Source organism: Mustelus asterias, chromosome 14 (assembly GCF_964213995.1).
Source record: "Mustelus asterias chromosome 14, sMusAst1.hap1.1, whole genome shotgun sequence".
Taxonomy (NCBI): domain Eukaryota; kingdom Metazoa; phylum Chordata; class Chondrichthyes; order Carcharhiniformes; family Triakidae; genus Mustelus; species Mustelus asterias.
In genome coordinates, this window is record NC_135814.1 from 69,573,941 (window position 1) to 69,587,796 (window position 13,856).

The 13,856-nt window shown below is 40.7% G+C and overlaps 2 protein-coding genes across 3 annotated transcripts in view; one reads left to right on the top strand and one right to left on the bottom strand.

Annotated features, from left to right (window-relative positions):
- Nucleotides 1-13,856, top strand: part of LOC144503759 (inositol polyphosphate 1-phosphatase-like) — a 239,691-nt gene that overhangs the window by 121,610 nt on the left and 104,225 nt on the right. The window contains exon 2 of the mRNA XM_078228593.1: nucleotides 11,410-11,474. The gene's annotated coding sequence lies outside the window, so the exon portion shown is untranslated. The remainder of the gene's footprint in view (nucleotides 1-11,409; nucleotides 11,475-13,856) is intronic.
- The window catches only part of hibch (3-hydroxyisobutyryl-CoA hydrolase), a 106,689-nt gene that overhangs the window by 65,247 nt on the left and 27,586 nt on the right, over nucleotides 1-13,856 (bottom strand). The gene's annotated exons all lie outside the window — the stretch shown is intronic.

The following is a 13,856-nucleotide window of genomic DNA, read 5'->3' on the forward strand; positions in this document are numbered from 1 at the left end:
CCTAAGTTCATCCAACTCCAGCTCCAGTTCCCTAACATGGTTTTGGAGGAGCTGCAGATGGGTGCACTTCCCACAGGTGTAATCAGCAGGGACACTGTCGTCGTCCCTCACCTCAAACATAGTGCAAGAGGAACATAGCACTGCCTGCACACCCATCCCCTCTAGATACCTTGCCAGTACCAGGTAGAAACAGCAAAAATGAATTAAACTCACCCCTGCTCGCCCTTTCTGCCTAAGCCCTGTGAGCCAAAGCCTTATAGCTCACACTCTGCTTCCCACTCACTACACTGCCCGCTCCCGACGCTGCCCGCTGTATACTGCAGCCTACCTTTTATACTTCACGCGCTTAAAAAACCCTTCCCAGACTCCTTAGCAGCCCACTTCCAGTTTTCACTTTAAACTTAAAATTCTACTGCAAAAGTAAAGGCCAAAAGAAAACACACACTCGCTGACTAATTAAATAAATAAACAATTCAATTAATCTCTCACCAGCACTGCTGCCTCCAATCACTCCCTCTCAGCTTGCTCCAGTGGAACAATTTGGCAATAACTATTGCTTAGATTGGTGTTAAAGACAATTACAGTTCATTGAACAAGTCTTAACTTTTGTTGTGGTTCTTAAGAGCAGTATGAGAGGGGAAATGTCAAAGTTCTCATCAGATCAATTAATTTCACTGATTGCCAGCTCTGGGGAGAAGGGAGGGTCCACAGCTCAGCCCATGGCAGAGCAGTTAATAAAGAAAGCAGCTTGATATTACATTAATCTGCCCTTGGCTACATTCTGACATTACACTGAGACTGAGAGGGTTAATGATAGTGAAAGTTGGCAATTCATTGTCAAAATACCTGAAATTCTGGACCACTGTTTCTACTGCTGATAAAATCTGATTATCAGCTACCTTTTGAAAGTAGGGTTGGCTTACTTGAAATTTGTAGACCTTGCTTTGCCTGATGGAAACCCTGAACACTAAAATCAGAACTTACTGAGCAAATGCTGCACTGTCAGAGATGCCATTAAGTCTTTTAGGTAAGTGCAAAAAAATCCCATGGTACCAAAGTGAAGAAAAGCAGGGTAGTTATCCCCGGTTTCTTGGCCAATATTTATCCCTTAAACTACATCAGAAAAACAGATTATCTGGTCATCATCACATTGCTGTTTGTGACCTTCCTGTGTGCAAATTGTTTGTCATGCTTTGTACAATACTAGCAACGGTTTAGAAGCACGTCATTGGTTGTAAAGTGCCTTGGAGCTTAGAAACATCAAAGGCAACATAGTAAATCCGTAAGTGTTCCCTCCCCCCTCCCCGCCCCCCAAGTTTGCTCCTGTGAATATATGCTGGGTGGCAGTTCCATAAATATCAGAGGGTACCCACTACCTCATCCAGGCTCACTTGTAAGCCTAGGGCATAATTGCAGATAATTCACCCACTGGATTATGATGGAAGAAAGTGAAAAGTAGGAAAGAGTGAGGGAGGCAGAATAAAGAAAGAGAAACAACGTGAAAGCTCAGCCTGATCCTGACTCAATCGCTATATACACACAGAAACATACATTTGAGTGCACGCACTGCAGCTATGAGTCACAGGATAATAACCTCCAATTCTTTCACTGTCCCATTACAATTTTTTACAACTCACTCAAATACCTCCACTACCATAACTCTGCAAATTTGGGGTTAAGCCTGGTCATTACCGCACCAGGCAATGTATTTGTCCATGTGCAACTGTAGCAAAAACACTGAAATTACCTTCTATTATTTTCAAAATTAAATATTCAATATGATCATTCAGGAATCTAAGAATGGAACTAGAACAAAATATCAACTGATCATAGATTTCACAATTATTGTAACAATTCAGAAACAGAAGCCTGATGTTTCCAGGGGGGGAAAAACAAGTTAGGAAATTGTGCAATTTTGTAGGACTCAACCTATTATCTGCAAATCAACTGAAATATTGCATTCATAATACAGTCAGTCTACAATTGTGTTTAATCCAACAACAATAACCAGGAGCAGCACAGATAGATTTTCCAAGAAAATGACACTAACATTATTCTGGTGCTCGTTCTCAAATGTCTTCTTCCTTTCCAACTAAACATATTTAGTTAATGAGTTCACATGAATTTCAAGTTAGGCAACTAGTCACTATTTCTGAAAACTTGTCAGATGGTAATCATAACATAATCAGGCTTGTATATCAAGATGAATTACCAAGTATTTATACTGCTAGAAGACAAATCTTATGGGGGAAAAAAACATTGCATTGTTTGATCACAGATTGTAGTTTTACTAGGTTTCTGTGATGGCAGCAGATTATATTTGGTGTAATGGCTGGGGAAACATTGCCAACATTAGCAATCCATTTAACAATTTCAGCCAATGCAGCCGTGTGGATGGGCAAAATGCCATCTGAAATGGATCTCTCAGGGCAGGGGTTTCAGTATGTAGTTTGACTTGACTGGCTACAGTCTCAATTTGAGCTGTTCTACGTGGGGAGCAACTGGCTACATCTTTCCTGGCTTGCTCTCAAGTTGTTGAGAGTTGTCCAGATTTTCCATGGAAGGTTGAAACCTGGGACATCGCCACTTAGATCAGTTACCAGGTTGCAGTCAGTGATGTTTGCAATAAACCAGGAGGTGCACCAGATGGGTGCGGCTGTCATCAGTTTACATAGTTCAGCATGCATTCCAATAGGGGCTACAGGACAGCAACCTTCACATTGTCCTGCTGTTAAAGCAAGTTTTCTGACTTCAACTAACATGATCAAGAAAGTGACTGATCCCCAGCCACCAGGCTCCTGACCTAAGCAGTAAAAATCCACTGGGAAATGGATTACATTTGCTATCCATGCAGCAACTGAAAAAAAGTAGAGCATTACGCTGGATAACGGCAAACTGGAAATTACAGGAAAATTCCTGGGGATCTGAAATAGAAATTGTACTGGTACCAGAAGGAAAGTAAACTACCCATTCCAGTACAATGATTGATCACCGTGACCTTAACTACAGGAAGGGAAAGAAGACCAGTGTGTTTACAAGCAAACACCATGGTGGTTCGAATCAGAGAGATTAAAGCCAACAGCAGCTGACATTTCAATTTGAATGGCAAAGTCCAACATGAACAAGAAGAACACACTTCAATTTTCCTGAAGCTGTTTTTAATATCAATGGAAATGTAGTCTGGACTCTAATTGTTTCTGCTGTCGAGTTTAATATTTCCACTTTCCAAATTGGCATAAAGAGAGAAGCTGCAGAATAAAGTGCAAGGACATAGACAAATTAGAAATCGCTGGTCATTTAAAAGGCATAATTATTTTTATAGGAAGTATTTATAGAGTACACTACAGGATTCAACAGAGAAGTGACTGTATAACATTGCTTCCCATTGTGAAATTACAAAGGCTTACTGTAAATCACGTCAAGCCTGTTTCTAAGCTTCAAGATCATTTTCACATGCTTAATATTAATGAAAAACACTCTAACCATATCCTAAACAATCCTGAATACAACTAAATGCATATATGCAAAGATACATTTACAAAGCATGCATCGTTTTGCCCAAGGTGACAAAAGGCACATTTGGCACAATAGATCAATATTCTGCTTTGCTGATCAAAAATAGTTCTACTGTTAAATCGCTATCTGCAGTATAAAAGGGCACAAAAAAGTTAGAGCAATGAAAATGGTCTATCAAAACCAATCTTTAAGTGGCTGTCAGCATGTATTCACATCAAGACTAAGGATTCTCATCCTTTTGAAGGTGAATTATCAGCTAGGGTGAATAGTTAAACGTAGATCTCCGAGTTAGGGGCCCATGGCTATAATTTAGTTACTAGAACAGTAACACACTAGATTCAAGGCTCTTTGATTGTTTACCAGCCGGATTATCATGGTTAATGCAAGCTTCATTTCTGGTTTATTCTCTCAGATATATCCTTCACTTACAAGAATGATAGCAAAAAGAAATATATGCTAACACATGATTAATTACACAAAATAGACGTAGAAGGCATAGCCTGTCAATCTGGATACATCCATGCTAGCAACTTTTTTGCTTAGCTATTAGGCACCAAACACCTGCCTCACTAAACCATGCAGGGTCCAAAGCAGGAATATAAATTTGAATAGTTAATTCAATGTAAAATCATGTACAGAAAGCTAAAGAAAGGAAAAGAAACATGGGACTAAATGAGAGATAAAAGATACAGAAAGTAAAAAATACATTTTCTTTTACAAAAATTCCCAACAATAATTTAAATCCTAAGTATTGAGACGCCACATTTCTAAAATTAAGTTTTCAGTGCTGAAGGGATTGACAGCAATAAAGAAAAACCACATCGCCAGCCTTAACTTTTTCTGCTGTGTTTAGTGGGTAAATACTTATTTAAACTCATTATTTTGTGGGACATGGGCATTGTTGGCTAGGCCAGCCAGCAGTTATTGCCCATCCTAATTCTCGAGTAGGTGGTGACAAGCCGCTTTCTTGAACCATTGCAGTCCATGTGGTGTAGATACTTCCACAGTGCTGTTAAGAAAGGAGTTCCAGGATTTTGACCCAACAATGGTGCAGTGAAATAGTTGCAAAGTCAGGTTAGTGTTGCTTGGAGGAGAACTTGTAGATGATGACATTCCAATGCTTTTGCTGCCCTTGTCCTTTTAGGTAGAGGTCACGGTTTTGGAAGATGCTGGCAAAGGAGCCTTGGTGAGTTACTGCTTGCAGTGCATCTCATAGATGGTACACACTGCTACCTCTGTGCTCCAGTGGTGGAGAGAGTGAATGTTTAATTTGGTGGATGGGGTGCCAGTTAAACAGGTCACTTTGTCCTGGATGGGGTCAATCTTCTTGAATGTTATTAGTGCAACAGACAAGTTGGGAATATTCCATCACACTCCTGACTTGTCCTTTGTAGATGGCTTTGGGGAGTCAGAAGGGGAGTTACACACTACAGAATTCCCAGACTCTGTAGCTCTGACCAGCTCTTGTAGCCACAGTATTTATATAACAAATAAAAGTACAGCACAGGAACAGGGCTTTCAGCCCTCCAAGCCTCATGATGCCCCAATTAAAAAACAAACTTTCTGCCCTTACCGGGCCTCTATCCTTCTATTTCCTCCCTATCCATGTACCCATCCACATGCTTCTTAAATGTTGCTAGTGCGCCTGCTTCTACCACATCCTCTGGCAGCACATTCCAGGCACCCACCACTCTCTGCATAGAAAACTTCCCCTGCACATCTCCCTTAAACTTTCCCTCTCTCACCTTGAACTGTGCCCCCTTATAATTGCAACTTCCACCCTAGGAAAAAGCCTCTTACTATCCACCCTGTCTATGGCTCTCATAATTCTGTAGATCGCTATCAGGTTTCCCCTCAGCCTGTCCTGTGAAAACAATCCTGGTTTATTCAACCTCTCGTCATAGCCAACAATGTTGCCTGGTCGAGGCAACATCCTAGTGAACCTTCTTTGCACTCTCTCCAAAGCTTCCACGTCCTTCTGATAGTGTGGTGACCAGAACTGCACGCAATACTCCAAATGCGGCCTAACCAAGGTTTTATATAGCTGCAACATGATTTCCTAACTCCTGTACTCAATACCTCAGCTGATGAAGGCAAGCATGCCATATGCTTTCTTAATCACTTTGGCCACCTGTGTTGCCACTTTAGGGAACTACAGACCTGCACGCCCAGATCCCTCTGCATGTTAATTTTCCCAAGGGAAATTCTGCCGTATACAGTATAATTCATACCTAAATTTGATCCTCCAAAATGCATCACCTCGCATTTGTCCGGATTAAACTCCATCTGCCATTTCTGTGCCCAAGTCTCTAATCTATCCATATCCTGTTGTATCCTCTGACAATCCTCAGTACTATCAACAACTCTGCCAATCTTTGTGTCATCCGCAAACTTATTATTCAGACCATCCACATTTTCCTCCAGATCATTTAAATATACTACAAACAAACAGAGAACCCGGCACTGATCCTTGCAGAACACCACTAGCTACGGATCGCCATTCTGAAAAACACTCTCTGCCACTCTCTGTCTTGTATAACAAGCCAGTTCTGTACTCATCTAGCAGCCCACCTTGAATCCGATGTGATTTTAGTTTTTGTACCAGTCTGCCATGTGTGTCCAGGTCCAGTTCCAGTTCTATTTTTGGTCAATGGTAACCCCAGGATGTTGACAGTGATTGCAGCATCACACTTTTCACACGTTTTGTTGGAAAGTCTCTCTACAAAGTACTGGTATGGTCAAGCTTGTAGCAGCACGGCTAAAAAAGCAGAAACATCCTGATTTCTACCTTTGATCGTACTTATGTGGACATAGGAAGTTGTTGTCTGATTTGCCCCTTAATAATGCTGAGTGCTGATGGCCTCACCGTTATTTCTACTGCAAATTTAGGAAAGCCAGTAACTCTCTTTAAACGGAAACAAATTTCAGTCACCAAGGAAAAGTACTAAAAGTAGACATCATAGATATTCTGACAGATCTCATGTCACAAACAATCATTCACAACCAGTAAAAACTGTCAAGGAATCGCTTCGAGGTTACTATTTTCGTTCAAATTTAGATTCAGAGTTTGGAACCAAAGACCGACGGCTCTGCCACTACTTTTGCACCCCTGAGACTTGCAAATTGCTTTTTATTTTCTTTATCCTTTGTTCATAACAATTTAGTAATTGAGAAACAACATTTTTCTTTTTAGTAAAGGACCTTGTTCCAACAATATGTCTGGTGATAGTTTTAGCTGGACCAGGACTTTGTTAATTGGAAAATGTTCCAAGAAAATGACCTTGACAATACCACAGCCTTCTCATCCTTTATGCATAATTATCACAAATGTTTCAGATCTGACTACATAATAGCTAGTTCTATCATCAAATTAGTTATACTGTTTCTTGCAACAGGTTGGGAAATATATTTTTGTATACATTACTTCACTGAAAAATGCTGGCCTTGCCAATGACACCAATACCCTTGAGGTGTGGGCATCTCTGGCAGGGCCAACATTTATTGCCCGTCCCTAACTGCTGTTTCAGACTTGCTGCAATCAATAGAATTTGCATGGTTTAGGATGTAAACATCAACATCAGAGGCTACTGCTGAGTATGTCTGCTGTAAGTTACAACTGTACTACATTACTGCAGAGAAATGTATTTTATTATTTTGTTAAATGTAATAGTCGCTGGCTAGGCTAGCATTTGATTGCCTATTCTCAATCGCCCTAGTAAGGTGGTGGCGAGCTGCATTCTTGAACCATTGAATTGCATCTGCTGTAGGTACACCTATCGTGCTGTTAGGAAGCGAGCTCCAAGTTTTCAACCCAACAACAGTATATGGTTCCAAGTCAGGCTGGTGTGTGGATGAGGGGAACTTGCAAGTGATGGTGTTCCCTTGTGTCTGGTGCCTCGGTCCTTCTAGCTGGTAGAAGTTGCAGGTTTTGGATGGGGCTATTAAGTGAGGTACTTGACCTTGTCCTTAGCAATTTACCTGACAGAGGGGCATCAAATGACAGTACCAGAAGGAGCAACCATTGCACAATCCTACCTCAGACCAAGTCCCATCTTCACACTGAGTATACCTCTATTTTAGAATAAATTTCGAACAGATCTAGCACTTCAAAACTGGGCATTCATAAGGCTTTCAGCGGCAGCAAAACTGTATTGAACCACAACCTATAACCTCATGGCCAAGCACATCCCACACATTACCATCAAATCTGCAGAATAATCCCGGTTCAAGGAATAGTGCAGGATAGCATGCCAGGAGCAGTGTACCTGAAAATGAGGTGTCAACCTGGGGAAGTGACAACACAGGACTACTTGCATTCCAAATAGCGGAAACAACTTGTAAGCAATCTCACAACCTACAGATCAGATCTAAACTCTGTAGTTCTGCCACATCAAGTCATGAATAGTGGCGGACAATTAAACAACTAACTGCGGGAGGAGGTTTCACAAATATCCCCATCCTCAATGGTGGGGGAGCCCAACATACTCAGAAAAGGCTCAAACATTTGCAACCATCTTCAGCCAGAAGTGCTGACTGGGTGATCCATTTTGGCCTCCTCCAGATTTCCCCAGATAACATTCTGGTCAGATCCCATTTGGAGTATTGTGAGCAGTTTTGGGCCCCATATTTAAAGGAAAGATGTGCTGACCTTGGAAAGGGTCCAGAGGAGGTTCACAAGAATGATCCCTGGAATGAAGAGCTTGTCGTATGAGGAACGGTTGAGGACTCTGGGTCTGTACTCGTTGGATTTTAGAAGGATTAGGGGGGATCTTATTGAAACTTACAGAATACTGCAAGGCCTGGATAGAGTGGACGTGGAGAGGATTGTTTCCACTAGTAGGAACAACTAGAACCAGAGGGCGCAACCTCAGGCTAAAGGAACGGTCCTTTAAAACAGAGATAAGGAGGAATTTCTTCAAAGAGTGGTTATTTCTGTGGAACTCTTTGCCACAGAAGGCTGTGGAGGCCAGGTCACTGAGTGCCTTTAAGACAGAGATAGATAGGTTCTTGATTAATAAGGGGATCAGGGATTATGGGGAGAAGGCAGGAGAATGGGGATGAGAAAACTATCAGCCATGATTGAATGGCGGAGCGGATTCGATGGGCCGAGTAGTCTAATTCTGTCCCTATGTCTTATGGCAATAGCACTGAAGACCTGTGCTCTGCAACTAGCCACACCCTTAACCAAACTGTTCCAGAACAAGTAACCTATTTTACTGTCCCATCAGTTGACTTTCAACGAGTAAAGTAATGGAAGGTGTCATCAACAGTGCTCCACGTGGAACCCACTCAGCAATGCCCTGCTCATTGGTTTTCAGTTTGGGCTCCACCAGGCCACTCAGCTCCCGACCTCATTACATCTTTTATCCAAACATTGGCAAAAGAGTAGACCTCAAAGAGGTGAGAGTGACTGCCTTGACATTAAGGCACCATTTGTTTGAGTGTGACATTAAGGAACCCAGGCAAAATTTAAGTCAATGGAAATCAGGGGGAAAACTCTCCACTGTTTGGGATCATACCTAGCAGAAAGATAATTGCAGTTGTTGGAGATTAAACATTTTTCAGTCCCAGGACATCACTGCAGGAGTTCCTCAGGGTACTGTCCTAGGCCCAACCATCTTTAGTTGCTTCAAGAATGACCTTCCATCGTAAGGTCAAAGGTGGGGGTGTTCACTGATAGTTGCACAACGTTCAGCACCATTTGCGACTGACAACATTCAGGCTTGAGCTGATAAGTGGCCAATAACATTTGCACCATACAAATGTCAGGCAACAATTGAAAATCGAATCGTTACCCCTTGAACTTCAATGACATTGCTGAATCCCCCACTATCAATATTCTAGGGGATTATCACTGACCAGAAACTGAACTGGAACAGCCATATAAAAATATATTAATGGTGCTTAATATGTGGCAGGTCAAAAGGCTCAAAATTCTGGGGTGAGAAACTCACCTGACTCCCCAAAGCATGTCCACCATCTACAAGGCACAAATCAGAACTGTGGTGGAATATTCTCCGCTTGCTTGGATGAGTGCAGCTCCAACAACACAAGAAGTGTGACACCATCCTGGACAAAGCAGCTCATTTCATTGGCACCCTATCCACCACCTCCAATATTCACTCCCTCCATCACCTACTCACGGTTCAATCTGTTCAAACAGGCCTTTTTTCAACTGGTGGATTCAAATTTGATGAATAGATTAATATTCCATTGGAACATAAAGATATATGTTATTAACTTGTGGTATATGTAGGATATACCCCATTAGGACCATTAATGTCCTTTTTTGCAGGTGAGCAAGAGGTTTTGAATGTCATGACTACAATGAAAACTAACAAATCAATGACCTTAAAATATTACCTATTTAAGCAGCATGTACTATTTACAACAGACATTGCAGAAACTCAACAAAGCTCCTTTGACAGAACCTTCCAAACATATGACCTCTAGAAACATGAAGCAGGCGCATACAGCCACCATCTGCAAGTTCCTCTCCAAACCATCCCGATTTGGAACTCTGTTGCTGTTCCTTCGAGGTTGCCGGATTAAAATTCTGGAATTCCCTCCTTAACTACTGTGGATGGACTGCAGTAGTTCAAGATGGAGCCTCACCACCACCTCCTCAATGGCAATTAGGGATGGGCAATAAATGCTGGCCTAGTTCCCGATGCATACATTCCATGAAATAATAAATTAAAGTATTTTTGCATAAATGAAAGGGAAAACAAACTAATCAACAAACCCAAATGTACTGTATGGATTAACACTGTTCATTTAATTAATTGTAAACAAACTTGATTTATTCACATTTATCTTTGCTTGCTTCATCATTTACATCAAATCCGTTCACATTATTTGTGTAATTGTAAAGTACAAAGATCTTGAAAATGTCAATGAGAAACAATGGGAAAAGTTATTTAAACAAACCAATAAAATGACTGGGTGCCTTTTGCCTGATATCATTACCATCTTGCCAGGATTAAACATAAATTGGGAATAAAATGCACTCATAATGAAGCTTGGACAATAATTCTTTGAAATGGTTACATCAAAAACCAGAGTAAGTAGGTTAAGTCAGCCCCTAATGGATTTTTTGTGATAATTAAGCACCAATATACAGCACACAGAATCAGCTGATACATTAATTTATTACAACACCATCCACATGTTTTGGACATTTAGTATTCTGTCGACAAAAACAATGGATCCATCTGTTGCTCAAGTGGAATATTAATGCATTGCTATACGAGTGGGGATCTTAACTATTTTATCACAGTCGAAAGGCTTAACAAGATTTTATTTATCATCTGGATTACCAGTAGACAATCAGTATTAGACATGGATTAATGCACAAAGGTATTTTTCATCATCATCACTAATTCTCCTGTATTCATACAAATGAGCAGATATTTCATCCACCATCCAGCTGCTCTCATTTTCAAAACAAAACACTGGATTTCTGAAGATTACAGATTACCACATCCGACTTAAAACATAAAAATATGATGGGAGATGCAAAAAGCAGACATTCGATATGAGCAAGATTGTACAATTTTAATTCATTTTATACCCTCCCCACAGCACAGGAACGTGCCCTCGATTCTGGGGAAAGCAGATGATCAAATCAGAATGGAAACAAAATTGCTATGACACTGCTGCTCGGAGGTGCCACAAACAATTCCTGTATCAGCATCACTTAAAGCTCTAGATGTGTAATTTCACCAGTTTGTTTCTCCTTATTTAGCTCATAGGAGATATTTTTGTGTTACCGATAAAGAATGTCTCATCAATAAAGTTGGGAACATAATCTCCAGCCTCTACAATAATAGGTTGGGTCAGAAAGACATCAGAGCTTTATTGAAATAATGGGTTTTTATTTTTCATTTTCAGGTTTCCCAAGAACCTATAGTTCCACGGCATGAGGACATGAATTCTTAATGAAACCACAGACATAGGTGAACTGAGTTTTCTAATCTTTTCTACAAAATATTCTTGCATCTTAACAATTGAGTGTTACGGCACAATATCAAATTATTTCCATGTAACATCTGTGTTTAAAAATCATTGTTAGTCAATCTAGAATCAAAAATGTTCCTTGGCGGGATTGTGATTGGTGCAGTCTCGATGGGCTGAATGGCCTCCTTCTGCACAGTAGGATTCTATGACTGTTGAGCTCTTAAAGTCACAATGTCATTGCTGGTGCAGCTTTAGCTGCCCAACCACTTTGGCTTCTTTTGATCAGAATTAGCGGTAAAATGGCTCACCAACAACAGCGATTGTTGTTTCTCTGATTGGATGTTGTGCTATCATTATCTTCCTTCGTTAACTGCTTTGCTAGAGTACATTTTCACACAGACTGTTCAGCCAACTTAGTGCTCAAGCAGTTTGTTATAGCTGATTTCTGATAGAATTTTTGCATTGATGATATTGATTCAAGTAAGCTTTACCATTTTGCCAAATAATGAGAATAGGAACACTGACTGAAACAAAATCATTGAATCCCTATAATGCAGAAGGAGGCCATTCAGCCTATTGAGCCTGCACCGACAACAATCCCACGCAGGCCCTATCCCCATAACCCCACATATTTACCCTAACTCCCCTGACAACAATCCACCTAACCTGAACATCTTTGGAGTTTGGGAGGAAACCAGAGCATCGGAGGAAACCACGAGTGTGCGAGGAAACCGGAGCACCCGGAGGAAACTCACGCAGACATGTGGGGGAACGTGCAAACTCCACACAGTCACCCAAGGCCGGAATCAAACCTAGGACCGAGTCAGCAGTGCTAACCACTCTGCCACCGTACCGCCCTCAGGCCAAAAGAATACAGGGAAATAATGTGTTAAGAATTGGGAAAATTTAAGATTAAAACAAAAGTGAAAGCAGGGAATTGATTAGAGGCAGACATCTGGAGAAGCGATGAGAATGCGAATTAGCCTATCAGTGGAAAACAAGTATTTTACATTCGTGACTGGAGAAACAATGGACAGTATCAAATTGAAAGAAAACAGTTGAGTAAATGATCTGGTACACACACCAGTTAGATGTAAATCCCAGACTGCGCCATATTAACATGCTTAAGAGGTATTGGAATCGAGAAGATGAGGTCTTGATAATGAAGCAGGAAGAAGAAAGGTTAAATTCTGACAGTAACTTCCCTCTAATTCATTTGGGTAATGAAGGAGGACTGAAAATTTTGAACAACTGGTCAAGTTATCTTTCAGATAAGTGCAAAGGTGAATTGGAAAAGTTACTACAGTCTTCTAAATGTATTTGTAGGGGTAAATTAAGTAAAATGGAGATAGAATGCATGATGTGGATTTGGAGGAAACGGTTCCAATAAAGCAATATCTATACAAGTTAAATCCAGCAAAGTTATCACAAATACAGAGGGAAATTGAATATATCCAAAATGAAATTATAGAATTGAGTTCTCGTGATTGAGTCTCCCCTATCGTAATGATGCCAAAGCCAGATGGAACATAAAGACTTTGTGTGGACTATAGGAGAGTGAATGCCATCACCAGGTGGGATTTGTTTCCTATACCATGGTTGGAGTTGGACAGCTCAAATTCATCATAAAAATAGACTTTCTAAAGGGCTAGTAGCAAGTGTCTCTGTCTGAGAGGGCAAAGGAAATCTCTGCATTCGTGACACCAAATGGACTTTAGCAATTTATAGTTATGCCATTCAGGATGAAGAATGCACCCGCAACGTTTCAGAGGCTAATGACCAAAGTTATTCAAAGACTACGTCACTATGCAGTGCACACTGATAATTTAGTGTTGAGTCGAAGTTGGGAGGAACATCTGCAATGCTTAAAAGACCTATTTGAATGCGAAAAGAGGTTAATCTCATGATGAATTTGGCAAAAAGCGAATTTGCTGAAGCTCAAATTTCATATTAAGGACACATCATAGGACTTGGTTAAATGCTTGGATGAGATGCAAAAACATAGGCCATTTGGGATTTTCCAGAAACTACAACAAGCAAAGAGGTTTTAAGATTTTTGGGAATGAGTGGATTTTATCACAAGTTCATGCCAATCTTTAGCAGTGTGGGAGCAGCACTAACAGAACTCCTGAAGAAGACGACGACATTTAGCTAGACAGAGGCTGCCATTTGTTGACAACAAAGACACTGTTAGCCGCACTAAGTCATGATAAACAGTTTAAACTGGCCGTGAATGCTGGTGACATGGGTGCGGGAGATGTGCTGCTGTAGGAAGATGAACTCGGACTTAAAAAGCCTGTGGAGTATTTCTCAAAGAAATTAAATTGTCACCAACAGAGGTATTCTGCAATTGAAAAAGAAACTTTAAGTCTGATATTAGC